General features: G+C 35.1%; 1 long non-coding RNA gene across 1 annotated transcript; it reads right to left on the reverse strand.

The window, feature by feature from the left end:
• Positions 1-2,470: 2,470 nt before the first annotated feature.
• Positions 2,471-3,781, reverse strand: LOC108257727 (uncharacterized). Its single transcript, XR_001810513.3, has 2 exons — positions 3,462-3,781; positions 2,471-2,784 (listed from the first exon to the last, which is right to left on the reverse strand). It is a non-coding gene; the product is annotated as an uncharacterized LOC108257727 (long non-coding RNA).
• Between the last annotated feature and the right edge of the window lie 6,065 nt (positions 3,782-9,846).

Consider the following 9,846-nt stretch of genomic DNA (forward strand, 5'->3'; position numbering starts at 1 on the left):
TAGTGTATTACATAGGTGAACATCAGGATAAAGGGACTAGAATCAATGAGATCAGACACATAATTGAAAACAATGCTATATTACAGGGTTGCCAACTTTGGCTTCCTGGCTGGAGGGAGATCTCTGAATCAAATGACCTTTTTGTGCTGTGTGGATACACACATGGAGGTCATACATCACATTTTTTTCATTTCATTTGTTTGTTTCTTCCTCACATGCCTTGTCTTTGCTCTCCATTGCCAACACTACTTTTCATGAAAGTCCCCATGATATCAAAATCAAAGTTTTTAATGGTTTTTAATATGAAAATGTCAGCCTTAAGATTATCTTTAAGTTAGTGCGCTCCAAAACAATGACAAAATTTGCATTTAGAAGATATACACATTCAAAATGTAGAGTCTCACTCTACCACCATCACGGATCAACAATCTTGATGACATCTTTCTGCACTTCAGCTTCCCATCAGATTTTCTGTCCAATCAAATGCTCTCTAGAATCTCGTGTCCTGCCCCCAACAGTTTACATAAACTTTATTTACCTATTCCCTTCTAACCGTAACTTTCTCACCCTCCATGCTCTATGCTATTATTATTTTATTGATCACCCCTGCCCCTTCACATCCCTAGCCACCTTAGATTCCACCCCTAAATACACTCCCATCACCTTCATATACTTTACCTCTACCCTACATCTACTCTCTCTACTGCGCCAATATACATTAACTCTGATTTGTACCTGTTTGTTTTTATTTGCCATTAACTCCATTACCATTCAATTCAATGTTATTTGTATAGCACTTTTTTACAATGGACATTGTCTCAAAGCAACTTTACAGAAACATATAAACACGGGATATAGATTTTAAATGTGTGAATTTATCCCTATTGAGCGAGCCGGTGGTGAGGAAAAACTCCCTAAGATGTTAAGCGGAAGAAACCTTCAAAGGAATCAGACTCAGAAGGGAACCCATTCTCATCTGGGTAACAACGGATAGTGTGAAAGTAAAGGAAAGTTCATTATGGTTTTATATGAAGTCTGTTTTAGAACTACTCCACTGTTCAAAGGAGACCCGAGTGCGAAACTGAATGTTGTAATAGCAGTCCCGGGGCCTTAGAAGCAACCGTAGTCCCATAGTGAGAATGTCCATGTGGAACTGGAGTAGATGAGAGATCCATCCACAGGTAGGGCATCCAGGCAGGTCCGGAGAGCAGAAAGGATCAGGATCACTACAATCTCATGTGTGGCTTGTGAGGGAGTGATTGTTAAGTAAGACTGTGCTTTGCGTGACAATGTCTACTCGTTAGGTTTGAGTAAATAAATAAGTTTTAAGCCTAGACTTACACAGAAGATGAAATCAGACATAAATCATCTATTTAATATCATCTATGGTGCGTCTGTGGCTCAGGTGGTAGAGCGGGTTGTCCCCTAATAATAAGGTTGGGGGTTCGATAAATGGCCCACATGCCAAAGTGTCCTCGGCCAAGACACTGAACTCCAAGTTGCTCCCAATGGCAAGTTAGTGCCTTATGGCAGCTCTTCTACTATTGGCATGTGTGAAAATGGGTGAATGAGACAGTGTAAAGCGCTTTGGATAAAAACACTATAATCACTGCACCATTTATCTATCAAATATCACCTCGTTAATATCATATCATCTGTCATCTCGCTAATATCATCTATCTAATATCATCTGTCATGTCACCTATCTAATATCATATCTCTCTAAAATCATATCTATTTAATATAATCTACAATCTATCTAATATAATCTATTTAATATCATCTATATAAACATCATCAATCTAATATCATCTATCTAATATCATATATATAATATCTACCTAATATCATCTATGTAATCTGGCTAATAATCATCTATCTAATATCATCTGTCATCTCTCTAGTATCATATATCTAATATCATCTATTTAATATCATCCATCTAATATCATCTATTTAATAACATTTATCTATCATCCATCAAATGACATTTATCTAATATCATCTATCAAATATCATCTAGAAATAATCATTATCTAATATCTAATGACATTTATCTATCAAATGACATTTATCTAACATCTATCTAATATCATCTATCAGTCAAGTATCATCTTTCTAATATAATCTATCAACTATCATCTATCGAATACCATCTGTCTAACATCATCTATCTAAGGTAATCTATCTAATACCCTCTTTCATATCATCTGTCTAATATCATCCATCATTGATCTAATACCAACTATCTAATATCATCCAATATGTGGCGATATTCTAACGTGAAGGGAGATGTTTATCCTACCAACTACAGAGTATCGCAATCGCAAGTGGAGGGAAAACGTTAATCCCAAATTCAGTAAATCCAACTACGCCACCCTGGGGGAGAACCAGGGAAATACTCCCAAACAAAAACACACACAGATAAGTTTCACCAATCAGGACAAGGAACATGAGAGTGAGCCATGAGTATAAAAAAATTACATTTTATTATGACACTTCAGCATCATTTAAAACTTAACATGAAAATATAAAATCGCTTTCCCATGAAGCGCAATAAGAGTTTTAAAACCAAGAACTTCTCCAAGCCCAGGCTGGGCAGGGACAAGGCAGGCCAACTACAACTCGGGAGGTCATCCAAACAAACCGCGTCACACCAAAAATCACACTAAAAATCATACACTGCACCATATAGAAGTTGTGTTGGCACACTGAGCTCGCTGTGAATCACACCACCGACTAAATGCAGCTAGCCTCCCCTGTCCCACCATGACTCACTGGATCCTGGAGAGAAAGAAGACACCGGTTAACCAAAAATTATACAAACACTGAACAATAAGACACAGAAAGACAAATATTACAAACACTGTGGTATGGTAGCTACAACATCCAGGCCCACTGACACCACCACAAGAAATGGAGGCAGTGGATAGCACCCATGCAGATCCAGAATTATGGCAAACAGTACAAATTACAATTATGGCCACTATAGCATGGAGACAGTAAGGCTCATCATACACCCTCTCAGTAGTAAAATGGTTAGGTAGAATAACAAACCTGAAACAGGTTTGAGGCTAGGAAACACTAATTTTACCACTCACTCTTTTACTATCTGGTTACAAAACAAACTGACATACATCCAAAACTAAAGAAAAACAATACATAAAACCATTAAGCAGAACAGTACATAAAAGCAAACCAATTGTTGAAGCAAAACACAATAAAGCAAAACAGTTATTGAAGCAATAAAGCAAAGTAAAAAAACAATAAGCAAAACAATAAGCAAAACAATAAGCAAAACAATAAGCAAAACAGTAGCGGCGTCACATGTAGTGTCTTCGGCTAGGGGTTCGTCTTAGAGAAGACTTAGCTCGACTTCCCCCTCTCACCTTAACACAAAGATCATCGTATCAACCTAAAGCTACCAAGTCCCAATGTGAAAAAGGGAGAGATGCACTTACCATTAGATTGAACAAACACCAGACGCGAAGTTGTATGATTATTCACAGGTACCGCAGCTCGACATACACACACATATTCAGCCACCGGCTAAATGTTGCGATCTCCGGCGCCAATTCGCCTCAATGCACGCGCCACCAACACCGCCCTAAAAATATAAAAACAAACAAATTATCCTTGAGATGTTCACCTCACTACGCCGTGACAAAAACCTGAACGGAAGTCGGAACCGGAAATGCCAAGGGCATGAGGGACTCGGAGTCACCAAGAAACCTATCTGCTCACCAAAATAAGGGTCCTTAAATAATCGTGTAGCTCTCATCCTATTGGTCTGCCGAAACCATATCCCAAGCAGAACCAAAAGGACAGCCAAATCACTTACCCTGCCACATATCTAATATCATCTGTCTAATATCATCTAACTAATATCATCTATCTAATGTCATCTATCTAATATCATTGATCTATATAATACCATCTGTCTAATATCTACCCATCTAATCCTATCTACCTATCTAATACAATCTATCATCTACCTAATATCCTCTATCTAACATTATCGATCTAATATCTATCTAATAGCATCGATCTAATATCATCGAACTAATATGATGTATCAAATATCATTTATCTAATATCTATCTAATACCATCTGTCTAATGTCATCTATTAAATATCATCTTACATCTATCTTATATCATCTATCTAATATAATCTAACTAATACCACTTATCTAAGATCATCTATCTCAGTCCAGCTCACTCAGGGGAGGATCTATGCTAATAGAGTCATGTGAGGGAGAAAATGTAAAAATGACTCTTTTTGAGACTCTGTTTTTTTATTTATTGGGAACATTAAAAAAGATGTGGGTTTGGTTTTATTGTTGTAGGGTGTTTGTGTACACACACTGACATTGTTCAAACACCATGTAAAAGTGAATTTTGCATAATGGGAACCCTTTAATTCAGTTCAGATTAAATCTGGAAACCGGTCATACTACTCACGTGTGAAGCTCTCTGATTATTACATTGTCTCATTTAAAATGTGTTTTAGTCATAATATATGCACTTTGCTAACCAAACGCATCCAATACCTGGAGATCAGTCTTTCACTTACTTCTAGGACTAGGACTAACTCCTATGCTTTGGATCATTGTCTTGCTGCATAATCTAGTTATGCTTGAGTTTCAACTTGTGGACTGAAGACCAGATATTCTCTTTTAGGATTTTCTGGTATAGAGCAGAATTCATGTTTCCCCCAATATTGCAAGTTGCCCATCTTTACTTCTGAAAGACTCTGTCTCTCTCTAAAATTTTCTATTTATACACAATCATGTTACTGACCTGTTGCCAATTAACCTCCAGCTGTTTCTTTTAGTAACACTTACTGTTCCAGCCTTTTGTTGCCCAAGTCCCAACTTTTTTGAGGTGTTATGGCCAGCAAATTAAACATTATTTTATTTTTTCCTTCAAATGATACATTTACTCAGTTTAAACATTTGATATGTTTCCCATGTTCTATTGTGAATAACATATGGGTTTATGAGATTTGCAAGTCATTGCATTCTGTTATTTACAATTTAAACAGCATCACAACTTTTTATTAATTAGGGCTGTGAATAACTATTTTTTACATTCGATACATAAGTTATGCGACTTACCTGGGTAAGTTTACTTAGAGTTAACATATAACCTCAACTTTCGGTTCCTAAAACAGAGGTAACTTTCAGGGTATGTAAGTTGCCACAGCAACTTACTCTCTGACCATAACCTGGTCCATAGCAGGTTATGGTCCAGGGTTAGTTTGTTCAGAGAGCTGACAGAGCATAGTAGAAGATTTTGTAGAAGATCCAGAGTACGAGGAAGCACGAATTATACGAAATCTTTTTCATACCCAGATGAATATTTATGGGAGCGTTACCATTTTTTGTGAGAATCGTTAATGTAACATTTTAAAACCTCACATCGCCAACGTGACACATTGTGTATCAGGGCTTAACACCGAACACATTTTATGCATTGCCCTTCATTATCAGTTATCAGTTCGTAGATGTAAATGAAGACTTCTCCACGCATACTGAGGTTACCTTTGGAGTTCCACAGAGTTCTGTTTTAGGCCCACTGCTATTTACTTTATATATGCTACGCCTAGGACAAATTATTCGTAAGCATGGAATTAGCTTCCACTGTTATGCTGATGATACACAGTTGTATGTTTCAGCGAAGCCAGAGGACAGACAGAAGCTTAGTAAGGTTGAGGATTGTGTAAAGGACATTAGACGTTGGATGTTAACTAACTTCCTTCTACTTAATTCTGTTAAGACAGAAATACTATTATTAGGATCACGTGTAGCTAGAAATAATCTTTCTGATCACATGGCTACTCTGGATGGACTTTCTGTTTCATCATGTACAGCAGTAAAAGACCTTGGAGTGATTATTGACTCCAGCCTATCATTTGATGCTCATGTAGATAATATTACTAGGATAGCCTTCTTTCATCTCAGAAATATTTCTAAAATAAGAAATATAATGTCACTACATGATGCAGAAATATTAGTTCATGCATTTGTCACCTCTAGATTAGATTATTGTAATGCCATACTGTCTGGATGTTCCAGTAGGAATATAAACAAACTCCAGTTAGTCCAGAATGCAGCTGCTAGAGTCCTAACTAGAACTAGAAGATACGACCATATCACACCGATATTATCAATACTGCACTGGCTCCCAGTGGAATCCCGCATTAACTATAAAATACCTTTATTAGCCTATAAAGCACTAAACGGTCTCGCGCCACAATATCTAAGCGACCTTTTGGTTTTCTATGATCCACCACGCCTACTTAGATCGAAAGATGCAGGCTATTTGACGGTACCTCGAATAGTGAAGGCTACAGCAGGGGGGAGAGCTTTCTCTTATAGAGCCCCACAGTTATGGAACAGTCTTCCTATTAGTGTTCGGGACTTAGACACAGTCTCAGTGTTTAAGTCTAGGCTTAAAACGTATTTGTTTACTCACGCCTACCCTGACTAGACTTTCTATTATACTAATTCCCAGTTCTAATAATCTTTTCTCACCTCTTTCCTTCTGCCGAGCCACACACAATTTTATGGAGATACTAGAGATCCAGATCCTTTCTGCCTCTGGATGGAGCTCAAATCTTCTCCAATTCCAGACTGCTGGGACTACGGCTGCTCCTAAGGCCATACAGACTTCATATAAGTCAATAATGAACTTTTTCACATTATCTGTTGTTACCCAGATGAGGATGGGTTCCCTTCTGAGTCGGGTTCCTCTCAAGGTTTCTTCCTCTTAAAACATCTTAGGGAGTTTTTCCTTGCCACCGTCGCCACTCAGTGGCTTGCTCAATTGGGATAAATTCGTACCTTTAATATCTGTATACCGTGTTGATATTTCTGTAACGCTGCTTTGAGACAATGCCTATTGTAAAAAGCGCTATACAAATAAAATGAATGAACTGAAATATTATTATTATTATTATTATTATTATTATTATTATTATTATTATTATTATTATTATTTTCATTTTTTTTTACCACAGGGAGTTTTCTTTATATAACGTGGGTGATGCAGAGTATGTGGGAAAGGCAATGGTGTGTAGAACCGTTCATACAGTATGCCATGATGAACCACTCAAGAAGATGGCAAGAGGAACTCCATGAACCACACATGTTACACATTTAACACGTTAATGACGTAATATGATATATACGTAATATGACTATGACATGTTTATGAGTTAATATGATACTCTGACATAGTTCACATTTATGACTCAATAGATGTTTCACATGTAAATGAGTCAATATGATCTGTTTCACGTTATTGGCTCATTATGATCTGTTTCACTTGGTATGACTTAATATGATACTATGACATGTTTCACTTGTTTGTGACTCAATATGATCTGTTTCACAGTTTTATGACATAATATTATACTATGACGATTCACGTTTAGGAGTCTATGTTTCACATGTTAATGATTTATGATGATACTATGACGTTTCACATGTTTATGACTCGATATCATCTGTTTCACTTGTTTACGACTCAATATGATCTGTTTCACATGTTTATGACTTAATATTATAGTTTGACATGTTTCACATGTTTATGACTCAATATGAGATGTTTCACATGTTAATGACAATATGATACTATTACATGTTTCAGTGGTTTATGACTCAATATGATCTGTTTCACATGTTTATGACTTATTATGATACTATGACATGTTTGACTCCATATCATCTGTTTCCCTTGTTTATGCCTTATATGACTCAATATATGATGTTTCATATGGTAATGACTCAATATGATCTGTTTCACTTGTTTACGACTTAATATGATACAATGACATGTTTCACATGTTAATCACTCAATATTATCTGTTTCACATGATTATGACATGATACTATGACATAGTTCATGTTAGAAAGTGGTTTTTCTAACAAACGCATATAATCAATTGCGTGACATGCTCCAGTATGATATTTTTCACATATTTATGACATATTATAGGACCCTGACATATTTCTGACCTAAAATGATACAAAATATGATTAATTACCTTAAAATCTATTGTTCACATTCTTCCTGTGTGTCCATACACAGTGGTGCTCTTCAAAGGCTATACAGCGATTTTCAATATGACTTAATATGACTCAATATGAGATGTTTCACTTGTTCACGACTTAATATGACAATATGAGATGTTTCACTTGTTAATGACTTATGATATGACATGTTTCAGAGGTTTATGAGTTTATTTGATCTATTTCACTTGTTTACGATTCAATATGATCTGTTTCACTTGTTTATGACATATTATACTATGACATGTTTCTACTGTTTATGCTCAGTTTCACATGTTAATGACTCAATATGATCTGTGTCACATATTTATGACATAATATGATACTATGACATGTTTCACATGTTTATGAGTTAAGATTATCTATTTCACTTGTTTACGCCTGAATATGATCTATTTTACTTTTTTTATGACATATTACACCTTTCACATGTTTATGACTCAATATATGTTTATGACTCAATATAATCTGTTTCACATGGTTATGACTTATTACATTATGACATGTTTCACATGTTGATGACTCCATATGAGACGTTTCACCTGTTAATGACTTAATATGATACTATGGCATGTTTCACATGTTTATGACTCAATATGATCTGTTTCATATGTTTATGACTCAAAATTATACTATGGCATTTTCCACATTTTTTTGACTCATTATGATCTGATTCACATGTTTATGACTCAATATGAGATGTTTTACATTTTAATGACACAAGATGATCTGTTTCACTTGTTTATGACTTAATATGATACTATTAGATGTTTCACATGTTTATGACTCAGTATGAGATGTTTCACTTGTTTATGACAATATAAACTGTTTCACTTTTATTACGACTCAATATGATCTGTTACACATGTTTATGACATATGATACTATGTCATGTTTCACATGTTCATGACTCACTATGATCTTTTTGAATTGTTTAGGACTCAATATGAGTCAATATGAGATATTTCACATGTTAATGACTCAATACGATTTGTTTCACATTTTTATGACATGATACTATATGTTTCACGTTTATGATTCAATATGAGATGTTACTTCTTTATGACTTAATATGATACTATGACATGTTTCACATGTTTATGAGTTAAGATTATCTATTTCACTTGTTTACGACTCAGTATGATCTGTTTCACTTGTTTATGATTTTATATGATACTGTGACATGTTTCACATGTTTATGACTCAATTTGAGATGTTTCACTTGTTAATGACTCCTTATGATCTGTTTCCCTCGTTAATGACTTATGATACTATATGTTTATGACTCAATATGATCTGTTTCATAAGTTTATGACTTAATATTATACTATGAGATTTTTCACATATTAATGACTCAATACGACCTACGTCATATGTTTATGACTAAATACGATTCTATATCACGTTTCACATGTTGATGACTCAATATGAGATGTTTCACTTGTTTAGGACAATATAATCTGTTTCACTTTTATTACGACTCAATATGATCTGTTACACATGTTTATGACATGATACTATGTCATGTTTCACATGTTCATGACTCAATATGAGATGTTTCACATGTTAATGACTTATGATGCTATGATATGTTTATGAGTTAATATGATTGACATAGTTCGCATGTTTATGATTCAATAGATGTTTTTCATGTAAATGAGTCAATATGATCTGTTTCACATGTTATTAGCTCATTATGATCTGTTTCACATGTTTATGACTTATTATACTTTGACATGTTTCACTTGATTACGACTTAATATGATCTG

This window comes from Ictalurus punctatus, chromosome 25 (assembly GCF_001660625.3).
Source record: "Ictalurus punctatus breed USDA103 chromosome 25, Coco_2.0, whole genome shotgun sequence".
Lineage (NCBI taxonomy): Eukaryota > Metazoa > Chordata > Actinopteri > Siluriformes > Ictaluridae > Ictalurus > Ictalurus punctatus.